The sequence below is a fragment of the Anthonomus grandis genome, chromosome 5, assembly GCF_022605725.1.
Source record: "Anthonomus grandis grandis chromosome 5, icAntGran1.3, whole genome shotgun sequence".
Taxonomy (NCBI): domain Eukaryota; kingdom Metazoa; phylum Arthropoda; class Insecta; order Coleoptera; family Curculionidae; genus Anthonomus; species Anthonomus grandis.
The window spans coordinates 8,556,264-8,569,333 of NC_065550.1; the positions used below are offsets into that span (position 1 = coordinate 8,556,264).

General features: G+C 32.0%; 2 protein-coding genes and 1 long non-coding RNA gene across 6 annotated transcripts in view; 1 reads left to right on the forward strand and 2 right to left on the reverse strand.

The window, feature by feature from the left end:
* Positions 1-8,471, forward strand: part of LOC126736458 (zinc finger MYM-type protein 1-like) — a 93,546-nt gene extending 85,075 nt beyond the window's left edge. The window contains exon 3 of the transcript XR_007660667.1: positions 7,462-8,471. The gene's annotated coding sequence lies outside the window, so the exon portion shown is untranslated. The remainder of the gene's footprint in view (positions 1-7,461) is intronic.
* LOC126736462 (transcription factor AP-2-epsilon) overlaps positions 1-13,070 on the reverse strand; it is a 150,868-nt gene that overhangs the window by 45,101 nt on the left and 92,697 nt on the right. The gene's annotated exons all lie outside the window — the stretch shown is intronic.
* Positions 6,127-6,966, reverse strand: LOC126736482 (uncharacterized). Its single transcript, XR_007660670.1, has 2 exons — positions 6,517-6,966; positions 6,127-6,453 (listed from the first exon to the last, which is right to left on the reverse strand). It is a non-coding gene; the product is annotated as an uncharacterized LOC126736482 (long non-coding RNA).

Consider the following 13,070-nt stretch of genomic DNA (forward strand, 5'->3'; position numbering starts at 1 on the left):
TCACATTTATTATTTGGGATTACAAAGCTAGCAAACTTTCTGGAGCACATTAGTAATATAACGCCAAGCATAAATTTGAGGATGGGATTGGAAACTGAGTCAGTACTGCCCTTCTTAGATGTTCTTGTAAAGTAAATATATGCCTAATCAGTCTGAATCATGCGAGCTTTAGTATCGAAGACAAAACCAAAATGCCTATTGGACACCAAGAGTTGTGTATACCTCTGAATGAGGAGTCATACATAAACAAGACAAAGCGATCACCGTAACACCCTTGGTCTAATGGCCTCAGCATACATTAGATAGAAGCAAAAATTTTGTGCAAGCAACTTGTATTCTTAAGATCTGAAGACCCCTACAGTCAGGACGCTACAAGATCTAATGCTTCACACATGACCGAATATCCACACCTCTAGTCTATAAACCGGTAGATTAGGTAGCTGTTACTTTACACTTGATAACGGTTGGAGATATTTCCCAACCGAAACATCATGCCAATTTTAAAATCAAGACAATGGAAGTTCGAAGATTGGACTTGGATTGGATTAGACGAATATTTTATTATTTTCACTTTACATCTGCGGCCTTATAAGAGATTTTATTGTCCTCTATTTCTATTAATCTTATTTTCTTTATTACTGCATACTAGATTTCCCTCTGCTTATTGTGCCGTTTATGTAGTTTTTTTTTTCTAAAATATCTATTCTTTTCAAGTTGCAAAAGAATACTGTAAGTATATATAAGTATATTTTGGCATTCATTTAAATAAAAAAAATTCTCACACATTTGTTCTTATATAAAGTTAAATACTGATTATAGTGGGAAATGACCAAAGCGGCAAACAAACCATGATCTTAAGTTACTTATGTGACACTACTACACGAACTTCCCAGAATCTTAGGGAATAGGTACTGGCTTGAAGAATGTCGCTGGGTAAACTGTAGATTTTACCCAGATATTTGAACCTAGTGCGCGTGAGCTAGGCACTCGCCGATAATGTGGTTTGTAGTTTCATTCTCCTTACGACACCATGGGCATTCCGGGCTGTCTGCAATACCTTGGTGCGGAGATAAAGTCTTAAGTGCCAGTGTCTGGCTAAATGACCTCTCACTAACCGAATTTCGCGTCTTTTTAAGCGCAGTAGTTGTTTGGTGAGACAGGCAGAGGGCCAATATATGTGTGCTTTAGCCTGTCTCATACCAGGTTCTTCCGTCCAACTCAGGAGGGTCCACTTGTCCAGCAGACTCTTTATTGATACCGCAACAGCTACACATTTGGTTACACAAGTTATAGATTTTGATCCTACCGAATTCTGGAACACAGTAATGTGCTTTCCCAGCTAGTATGCCCCACTGGTATATAGGGCCCCATCACAGAACTCTGAACCAGCTCTATTGTTCATTCAGCTTATCCTGCCACTAATCTCCACCGATATAGGTCACAAAACCCTTGCAATTCATTGCCTCAGGTGGCATATAGTCACTGCTCATTAGAAGGAGAGGACATTCTTGTATGGCCTGTGACAAGATTTTTGCATGATTATATTCACCGGCCATTAGTTGACTAAGGACATGTAGCCTCATCTGCAGTCCTTATTGCCTCGAATTACACCAGCAAGTCCAGAGGTGGAAGACTCTAGTTGGGAACCCGTTATGCTCAGGCATGCAAGGCATTAGACTCTATCCTATTCTATGATATTTATTAATATTATTTAATAAGTTACAAAATTTCACTACGTGTTCTTTAGGTAAGTTTTAATCGTAAATGTCCTATGAACATGGGTCCTCAAATGATTCTTTAACAAGATATGACTTTCCTAAATTTAATAGTATTATTGTGTCAAAAACTGTAATGCTATAATAATTATCTCTGGAATGACATTCTATCAACATTAAGTAGGCCGAGTGCCATGGATACTTGTTTTTTTTGTTACCATGGATACTTCTTTCGTTTATTATTCTGTTACAGTAGTTGCATCAATTTGGCAGAAATTTGCACAAATGTTTTTACAAATAAATAATACGCAGACATGCTGCTAGTATACGAATATTGTAACGAAAGTGGTAGAGCAGGAGTGGTTGAATACCGCCGCAGCTATCCAAATCGCACAATTCCTGATGAATGAGTATATGGAGTTTTTAATCAACTGAGAGCAACAGGATCACTTCCCAATAATTTTATCTACAACCAGTCCAAGCTCTGCATCTCACTGATCTGGACCCTCGTATGCAGTTCTGCAATTGGCTCATTTCACGTCGTGATTTGGTTAATAACATTTTGTTCACCGCTGAAGCTACATCCACCCCAGACGCTATCAATAATTCCCATTCCTGGCAGCTCGACATTCTCCATGCAACAATAGAACGGAATTTTCAACACCGTTTCTTGGATTAGTGTTTGGTGTGGCTTCTTAGATCAGTTAGCCGGCCCTTATAAGCCACATCAATATTTGGACAATTATTGTAAACAGTTATTTTCATAGTGGCATTAATGTTTTTTGTTAAATAAAATTATTTTTTGGCACTATTGTAGTTTTCGGCAGAAATTCAATATTAACTTAAAAAAAAATCATAGGATATTTTCAATGCAAATTTACCTAAAGAATACGTAGTGAAATTTTGACCCTCGCGGGGCACGCTATATAAATATATATAATTTAATTGCCTATTAAAAAAGCTCATTTTTCACAAAAAATATATTATTTTTTATTTCCCAAAACTCCGATTTCTATTCAATTTTAACCCTACATCGATTAAAATGCAATAATCAAATAAAGATTTAATTTAGTAGTTCTCACAAGCGAGGTTGATGGACCTTGGGGGCTTCGTGAGACGTGTGCCCCGCATGATAGGCTGCAGGGCTTTTGGCGCGGGCTTCCGGATACATGGACCTTTGAGCCAATGATGAGTCCGATTAACGAGGCATGAGGTCTAGAGTATTTACAAATAATTCAATTTGTTTGGATTTTCACCCGATCTCAACCTATAATAATTTTTCATAAATACCTTTAAGTAAAATCAATATTTTTGTGAGGCATTTATAATTAGTTACCTATTTTTTTGGATATTACGTCACTATTTCAGTATATATCAATTTAGAAAATACTATCTCATACGCTGAATTATTGAAAAGAACAAGAAAATAGACTTATTAAGGAATTTAGAAGAAATATGAACTTGAATCTTTAACGATACTTTTCATTATATTAAACTCAAATTAAGTCCAAAAATTCTAAAAATAAATACAATAGTTTACTTGAGGTATAATAGATTTTTTTATATACTTAGAAGCTAAAGTTTTACCTGTCGGCCTCTGAGCTCGTTTCTTTTTTTCAATATCCTAACTATATTTTTTATTCAAATTGAAAAGAATGAAAAACCGATTTATTGAATAAAAAATCTAATTTGAACCAACGTTTCGGTAAATCTTCTACCGTTATCAAGGTAAATAAAATTAAATACATTAAATATATAAACCTACTACTTGTTAGCTTCGAAATAATAATAATAATAATAATAATAATAATAATAATAATAATAATAATAATAATAATATTAATAAATAAATTTATTTGCCAGTAATAGTACAAGTTAGAATGCATTATTGGTATACATTCTTCATACATGATAAATGTATTACTACAAAATGGAGTTTAAGGCAGTAAAACTGATATTGAATAAACTCCGTAAAAATTTTGTAACTGTAACTAACAACAAAGAATATTAAATTAATATATAGATTTAATGTTAGCACAATAGCAAATCGTAAGTAGCATGTACTTTTATAATTTCAACATAAGTAAATTACAACACTGTTTTTACCTAAAAAATTCTAATAGTTCCTAGTTCTTATACTTATAGTAGACGTTTGTACCTACCCAAAACACAAGTACACTATACCGTATGAAACAAAAGATAAACAAAAAACAACAAGACTTAGTGGTCTGTCAGCAAGTTATTTTTACATAGATATTTGAATTTTGTAGGCGTAAGTATTTTCATTTCGAGAGGAATATGATTGTATAATAGGTAAACATTATAAGAGAAAGATCTTGCAAACAAGGCAGTCTTATGGAAATGAGGAGATATTAAGCCCCTATACCTTAGGTTAGGTTAGCTGTGAACATCTGCTCTAAACTGACTTTTATTAAATATTATTCTGTGGAATAAGACAGCGGAGTAAAATGTACGGCGATTTTCCATATCCAACCAGTTGCAAGTTTTGAGTTTTTGAATTACTGGCTCAAACTTCCTTGCGCCAAATGCAAACCGCAAACACGACCTCTGAACTCTCTGTATCCTGTCCCTATCCTGTTTGGTTAGGCATGGACCATACAATGCATCGCAATAATTAAAGTGACTTAACACAAGAGCATCTGACAATGTTAATTTTAGTTTTTGACTTAGTGCATGCCTATGTGGATATAACAACTTTAAATTTGCATATACGCCCTCTGTACACACGCAGATACATGTTCGCTGAATCTTAAATCTGTATCTAAAATTACCCCCAAAATTCCTAGATTTTTTTTCAAAGGTAAGCTCTGAGTTATTTAAATTAATTTTAAGTCGGTTTTCTAAGTCAATTTTTTGTTTTCCAAAAGCAAGTATTTTAGTTTTTAAAGGGTTTAATTTTAAGTGGTGTTTTTCTGAGTTTCGAACTAGTTGATTCAAATCTTTATTTATGTTAAGTTGAGTTTGTGCTATGCTATTAGGTGTGACAGAGTATAATAATTGTTTATCATCAGCACTACCTAACTAACAACCTACCTAATTGTTTATCATCAAACTATAGTCAATACAGTGTTCAAGGGCATGTGTGAGATAACAAGTATATATGCAGAATAGTAACGGGGATAGCCCGGAGCTCTGTGGAACACCACAGTGAAGCGACCCTCTGTCCGAACATCCCTTATCAGTTTCTACATATTGAACCCTATTAGATAAATAGCTTTTAATTAGATCGACAGCACTCTGTGAAAATCTAATATGCAATAGCAAAGCGAACAGGACCTGGTGGTTTACTTTATCAAACGCTCTTGTGTAGTCTAACAATATCAAAACACATGAGTTTTTAGAGTCTATATTTGACATTATTGAATCAACCACGTCCAACCATGTCTAATTCAATCCATGTCTAACCAATCCTAATCATCTCTTGTTCAGCTGCCTTTCCTTTAGTTTTTGTTTCCCCTTTTATTCCCCTGTTATTCCATGATATATATTTTTTTATGGTTAGTTAAGGAATATGGAAAACTTTTAGCTGCTTAGATATTAGACATTTTTATGTAATCTTAGAAGAAAATTATGTTTAGGGTATAAAGGTATTCTTTTTTTTTTCTTTTCTATGTTATTATTATCATTATTACTAGTGTTGTTTTTGTCCCACTAACAAGGTTTTCTTTTGTAAGTAATTGTTTATTTATGGTACCTTATTTGTTTTACTGAGTTGTAATATTGTAAAGTTTGATATAAATAAACTTGAAGAAGAATAAGAAAACGTGAAGAAGAATAGGTAATGCGTATAATGAAAGGCGGTTATTTCTGAGGATGAATTATTTTTGCAACTTATAGCGTCTCATTTATGTAAAATTAGTGAATTCTTGTCTATAGCCAAAAAGACTTTCCGGGGTCAGTAGTTCGCTTAAAGTTAAAATATTAATGAATCTTGACATTTGGAATTTAGCAAGGGACTATCTGCCTCTCTAACAGAATTATACAGAAGAAGCGCTTTATTTGCATCATTTGAAACTAGATTTCGGCGTCACCCTGTTGATTCCCACTCTTCGGTAAGTATCCGTTTTTGCATAGTTTATAGTCACTTAATTTCGCTAGTTTTATTATTTTAAAATAATTTATTACGATGTGATAAAATATTTAAATAAAAAATAAAGATCTTGGCATTTTATTCAAGAAATCATAGGAAATTTATCGAAAATTTACGTAGTTATACCATTAAGTGGGTTTGTCGGTTCACGACTTAACATTCACCATTTATTCGTCCGTTTGTAATTTCTATTCTTGGAGTAAACAGAAAAGCTTCTATTAAGAGTTTTTATCAATTTTTAAAAATATATTTTATTTTTATTATTCTCAACTAATATTAATATATTCTGACAAAATTAACTAAGTTGAAATATTCTTTATTTTACACATTATTTACAGTTTATTGTAAGTATTTTGTGTAATTTACATACGACAAAAAAATACATAACATTTTTGTCATTAGAATAATAAGGAATTGAATGCGAAATCAACGTAGATCCTACGTCACTGGTGGATTTCGAGGCCAGAGGCAGCCTCTCGCCCGGAGCAGTTTGGAATGCCGTCAGGCAAGTGCACGGCCACGAAGGTGTGGCCCCGGAGCCCCCTCGCGCGGTTCCCCTTTTTTCAAGAGTATAACTGAAGCCAAACCTTAATCATCGCGTTAGTTCACATATAGTTTCTTCGTAAGCTATCGTAAGAGTGAAGTATAATTATTTCGTGTTGTTTTACACATGTCACTACTACTACTTACTGTTTTCTAATATTCTAATTGAAACTCTTTAGGAGGCAATACCCCATAAAATCTTTAAGTGTTTGCAAAGAAAATATTAAGGCTATTAAAGAATTTAAATGAGAAAAAAGAAGTGCGTTCTTTGTTCATAGAACTTTTTTTCTATTTAAGAACCTATCAGTGTTGTAAGTAGGTATATTTAAAATGGCAGCCTTTAAAGGAACTCTCTACAAATTTTATGAAATTGCACTTTAAGTCGTTACCATAAAGACATAAAAATAAGAGAGTGTTGACACAGTAATTTTGATATATCTGATTGTTATATTAGTTTAGAAGTTGGTTTCGAGGGCGATACCAGGTGACAGTTAACAGATATTTATGACAGTTCACCTGACATTGACATTAGCAAAAGTGGAAAAGGGAGGGAAATTCAGAAAAAACAGAAAGAACAAGAAAAACGTAAAGCTCTTAGGTTTGGTTTGGTGCTATTCTGCTACTAGTTTTCATTGTTCTCACCATTCTTTCTGATTTGTGTCGTGTCTCTTGCTTTTTTTTCTCAACTTTTTTGTGTATTTTATTTTTAAAATACATAAATGTCTGGCAGCTAATTATTGTACCTGTATCTGTTTCATAAAGAAATAAAAATAAGGTAATAAAATAAATAAGGCACATGTGCCATTTTGCTATGTACAATGTTCACCCATTCATGAAGGACTTACGTCTGCTTATTATCAGATGTTCTTCAATATTTGTGGTCGGTTCTCCTACTGGCTTGCCAAGTTTGGAAAAAATAAAAAAAAACTTGTACAACCTAATGCATTTACAATGTATACTTAACTGTACACAAGAGGTTATTTGGCTTTCAGGACCTACAGTTTCTTCCTTTTTTAAAAAGAATTTATCCTTTTGGTTTTTGCTTCAATTACCTTTTCATCCTTATAAATAAATTAACCAATCCTTTTTTAGTTCTAGTTAAAGCAAATCCACCCGGTGGTGATGGACTTTGCCTTCCTGATGCGCGCCGTGAACTTCATAAATGAAGAACCACTAACCAGGTAAGAAAGTATTTTTATTCTTGGCATAGCATATGTACTTTTTTATTATATAGCAAACTGTCTGTTTCTTATATTTGTACCTAGATGTGTTTGTAGTGATAAGATCATGTAAACCGAAGGTGTGTGCTCCAAATTGCCCTAATATTTTTTTATCATTGTGGTCCAGAAAATTACAGAAATAAAAAAGTGTTATTTAAACTTCGAACTGATCATGAAAAACGAAAGAAATGGTTTGAACTTTTGGTTTTAGCTATTAGTATCGAAATCCAACTTTTATGTGAAGACCACTTTAGGAACAGTGAATTTACGAATACTTTTCATAAGAGGCTCATTAAATATGCACTACCTACAAAAAATTTAGGAAATAAAGTCCAAGTTTCAAGTAATATACAAAGTGCTCCTCCAAGCCTTCAAAATAAATCTGGACTAAATTCTCTTATTAATTGTGAGGAACAAAATCATGAAATATCATCAACTCTAAAAAATCCTTTATCATTTACTTTCACAAAAGCGAAGTAGGGCACATAATAGTACTGAGAGCTTAAATGTTAAAAGAAGTTAATTAGGTATTTTAGAAGAAATCAATGAAACTAGACTCCAAAATTTAACACCGAAAAAAACTATATAACATGAATAGGATTCAAAAAAAATACATTATGTAACTTGAAAAGTAAAATTCTAAGCAGTAAAAATAAATTAAAAATGCTATTTAAGTTACCAGAAAATGGATTTTTCAAAGACATAGACAATTCATCTACAAATCCTATTGCATTTTCGTTTTTTTCAAAATTACTTTAAGAATTTAAAAAATAAAAAGGCCGACATAGACTACTAAGGATAAAGTGTTTGGTTTAGCCTGACTTGGTGCGTATGAAATTAAAATTAAGAGTGGATAAAATGAATGTTATGTGGATATAGATAGAAATTAGTAGATATAGAAAGATACATATGTATAGGATATATTGTATTTGTATCGAGCTAATGTGAAAAATTTGTATTAAGAGTTTATTGATTCATTTTATATGTAATATTTTATTTATTCTTTCTGAAATAAATATGCATTTTATTGTATTTGAAACTTGTTTTAATTAGGATCTTCTGTTCTAATCCCCAATCTTTTGTTCTCATCTTATAAAAATACAAAAAAACATTTATATTTCTTTCTTAGTCACAAACTAAGAAAGAAAAATAAATATTTTTTTCCCTTCAAAAATTAAATTTTTTGTTAAAATTGCTAAATTGTTTTTCTGGGAATTTCCTAGAATACTTTGAATGTAAACCAATTATTTGATGAGGTTGAAAAACAAAATGTTCATTTTCCATTATAATTTACATAATTATATAATATTTCCTTTGTACAACATAAATAATATATTATGATAAACTTCTCATTTGCAAATTACTTAATTTGGTACCATATTTTTGATTTCAGTTATTTAAATGACCTTTAAAAACTTGTTTTTACAACCTTTTAAAAGAATATTTCTGTTTGCTTTCAAATATTTTAGAAGTATTCCTTCAGACATACAAATTTTAGTGAAATTTATTTTGGTTGCATTTGAATATCCCGCCACTGAATAAATTTAAATCCCCCGCTTATTTTTTGACATTTTCGTTTCCTATTAGTTCAAGAATACGCTCGGGGATCGCTGCAGTCGCTATAAGCAAACTGTGCCAATTACCTCGCACGAAATTAAACCCTCTATGTCTATTAATTTCTCTATATCTATAGTCGTTACTGCTTAAGCGATGCGAAGAGATTTTGCCCTTAGAGTTTGTTAAATGAAACCAATATAGTAATGGATAAAATGGAACCTAGATGGAGGATGGAATGCTGATGGATGATGGAAGGCTGGATGCTCTACCCCTGGAAAAGATTAGATAATCAGGATGATAATAAAGCAAAGGAGCAAAGGAAATGGGTGCAAGAAAAACAAAGGAAGGAGGTAAAAATATGAAGATATGGGCTAGGAGGGAGACTAAATAGAGATGAATGACTGCTTCGGGGACCTCCTTAAAGAGGAGCCGACTAGCACTAACTACCTTGGTAGAGTCGCGAGGGTTGAATTACAATTTAATAAAATATAAGCGTCACCTGTTTTATCCCTGATGAATAAGAAGATCCCGATGATAATTAAAACAGAAAATTACTAAAAGACCAGACAGAAGAAATGGATAAATACAATAAATTATATTAACCGAAAATAATATGTACATGTGTTATGGTAAAATAAATAATGTACTCAAAATATTGAAGTTAACAATAAAACAAGTATTAATCCTTATTTAGGCCAAATCCACTATTAAATTATGAGGTTTAATGCAAGAGTACCTTAATACTTATAGATTTCCCATTACACCAAAAGTCCTTTGTCTAAATTTAGAAAGTTTGGATATCTTTCAAAATTCGAAACAAACATAAAAAAAAATTAATTATCTTAGTTAGAATCTATGTTAAGAGAAAGGTTAATTAATAATCAAGCTTATTACTTTAAAAACAATTTATCTGGTCCTCAAATATTGTAAATATCTCAATGGTAAAATCTCATAACCTGGTCTTTGGAGCTAATAGTTCGTGTGAGTACTTTTGAAATAGGCCTATATATCTATTAGATAATTAATACAAACTTAATTATGAGAAAAATATACAAAACAAACGGTGGAGTAGTGAAATCTAATAATGAGGGTGATAAAACATATTTATGGGATTAGTATTGAATATAATATACTACAGTAAAGTTGCCAAACATCGGCAGGACTATGGTTTACTGATTGCATGGCTTATTATACATCAGAAACCTAGATCAGACTTAGCTCTAGGAGATCTGCAGTATCAACTCAATGTAGATGTAGTGGAAGTTATTGGACACCTATGATGTAATTCCATTATTGTGAGTCTTCCAGGCAGCCAAAGAATTTTTCCATATCGCTGAATCCAGCGCTCGGGCAACTGCTAATTTAGCCACACAATAACTGTAGAATCCGCAGGTTGGCCATCTTGTTGACAATATGAAGTCTGTTTATTAATATATATTACGTAAATTATCAGAAAAAATATATTTGGCATTTTTAAATAACTATGTTGATAGAAGTAGGTATCCAATTATTTCGTTGTACGTAACTGCACATCAAATGTTTCCTTTCTTGGAATACTGTCTCCTATAAAGAATTTGAAAATGTGGACTCTCGAATGACTAGTGACATAAATTTTGGAAACCAACTAGACTAAAGTTTAATTAAAATTAAAGGTGTAAATGTAGGTTTATATGCCATGTTTCTATTATATTTAAAAATTACTTATTAATATAGTTTACGAATATTCCTAATTTGGGATCCTCCGGTCCTTGCGATGTTTTCGGAAAATTTCAAAGAAAATCCAGTACAATAGCAGCCATATCATTTTCTTCTTAAGTAATAGGAGTTTTCTTTTTTTAACATCTAAAACGCTTCCTGTCCTAATTTTAAAACAATGGATTTAATTGTTTTGTGGTCAAACGTAAGATTTCTCCATTTCTCATTAAACATTTTTGATATTTGCGAGTATGAAGTATTTTCTGTTAAATCATAAGTATGGATAGTAAATCTTTGCGTTTTTCCACTAATGTCACACTCGATAACATGTGACGTGAATTAAATTTATGTGGAGTGATTCTTGTTATCAGATGATTGTTATTTACTGGAAATCATCTTTTTTTAAGGTTTTTTCACTCATCCCTATATATGTAGGTATTGAGTCAAAAAAGGTAAACTTTTGATATCCATAAATTGTATCAATTACTTGTTGAGTCTTTTAGGCATAAGCAGAAGTTTTTAGTAGGTCGAACATTTTTAATTAAAATTGAAAAGTACTCTAAATAGTCTTTGCAAAACAAAAACAAGCCGATCGCTGAAGGATAGAAAATGATCGCAGCTTTATTACATGTAGAGCAAGCATTCAATATGCTTTCAAACTCTCTTCAATCATTTACAATGGCAAACTAACCAACTCAACCTAGGAGATCAACCAATTTATCTGTTACTGAATCTAGAAGACAAAAAAATTATTAACAACCTCCTTGTAAGGCCAAATAGTAATTGATCCCTATTGGAAGGAGCTTTTTTTCTTCTGTGGTCACTTCTGGTTGACAACCTGCTTGTCATAATTCAAGAATATGATGTGAAAGTCATATACTGATGATTTGATAATCCTTTTTAAAGGAAATCATAAATTTTTTTTTCAGTCAACCAAGAGGTGTTGTAGTGCATACTCAAATGAAAAAAATAAAATAAAATATAAATATAATAAGTAGAAAGATAGAATAAGGCGAGTTCAGACCACCTTTACTCAAAGGTAAAATTATATTATGTGCGAGAGAAGTTAAGTATTTTTGGGACACTCTGGATCAATCGTTAAATTGTATATCAAACCTTAAAAACTATTTGTAAGAATACTTCTTTCATTACCTTTGCGACACACTATATTTCATTATGGCTTTCGCACGCAAGAAACTTAATAGAATCTCGTGCTCGGACAGTACAATTTTACCGGTAGAACTAGATAATTATAGAGAGTACGTACTCGACTGCTTAATATTGCATTATAACTGGACGTTTATGAATGACTTGTTTCATAAAATTCATCAGTCAATTGAAAAATACCCTAGGATATTAAATTGAAATAAATATTTGAAAAAGAATAAATTATCTTCAGTTATGCAACATTCAATTTGTATGAAATGCATTTTATGGGATTATAGAACAAATTACTTTAACCAATTTATAGACTTACCATATCATGGTAATTGACAACCTCCTAGAGAGAAAGATATTTATTATCGGTAGGAATAATATAAACTAAAACATTATTTCAGAATGAAGGGTTGGGTTGAATTCAATCTGATAATGGCATCTTTATTGAACAGGAAAGTATTTATATCAATAATATCTGATCACTGAATTTCCCACCTTTCGTTATTAACTATTAATTGTCAGCTTTATAGCTAAAATAGCATATACCATTCCATCAGTGGTAATCACCAAAAAAATCCACCAACCTCCGCCTGGAAAAGACATCGCAATCCCACTGACGAAATAAGTCCGCGCCCCTTCCCCTATAAAAGTAGCGAGGAAAGGGCAATCTTTTTTATTTACTTATTAATGATAACTATGCTTTCCCGATTTTGTTCCTTTTAATTAACATTAAGTTGCCATATTTGTAATAAATAACACAATGCTAAAAATCCGATAGGAAGTGATTAAAGAATGAGTCTATTAACATAATACATTAATATGACAAAATTTGCCCGAAGACTCGCTTGCTCATCGGATTTAGGTCCGGCAGGTCACAGTCAAGTTTAATTCAAAAAGAATTCCGAGAGAGATCAACAGTCGGTCAAGTCGGAAACCTGTATCTCTGCCGCAAACAGGTACCATTATAATATAGTGATTTGGGTTAACTGGGCGCTGTTGCCGTATTTTCTTCTTTTTTTTCTATTATATTAGAGGTAATAATTATTATAATTATATTTAAAATGGGTACGT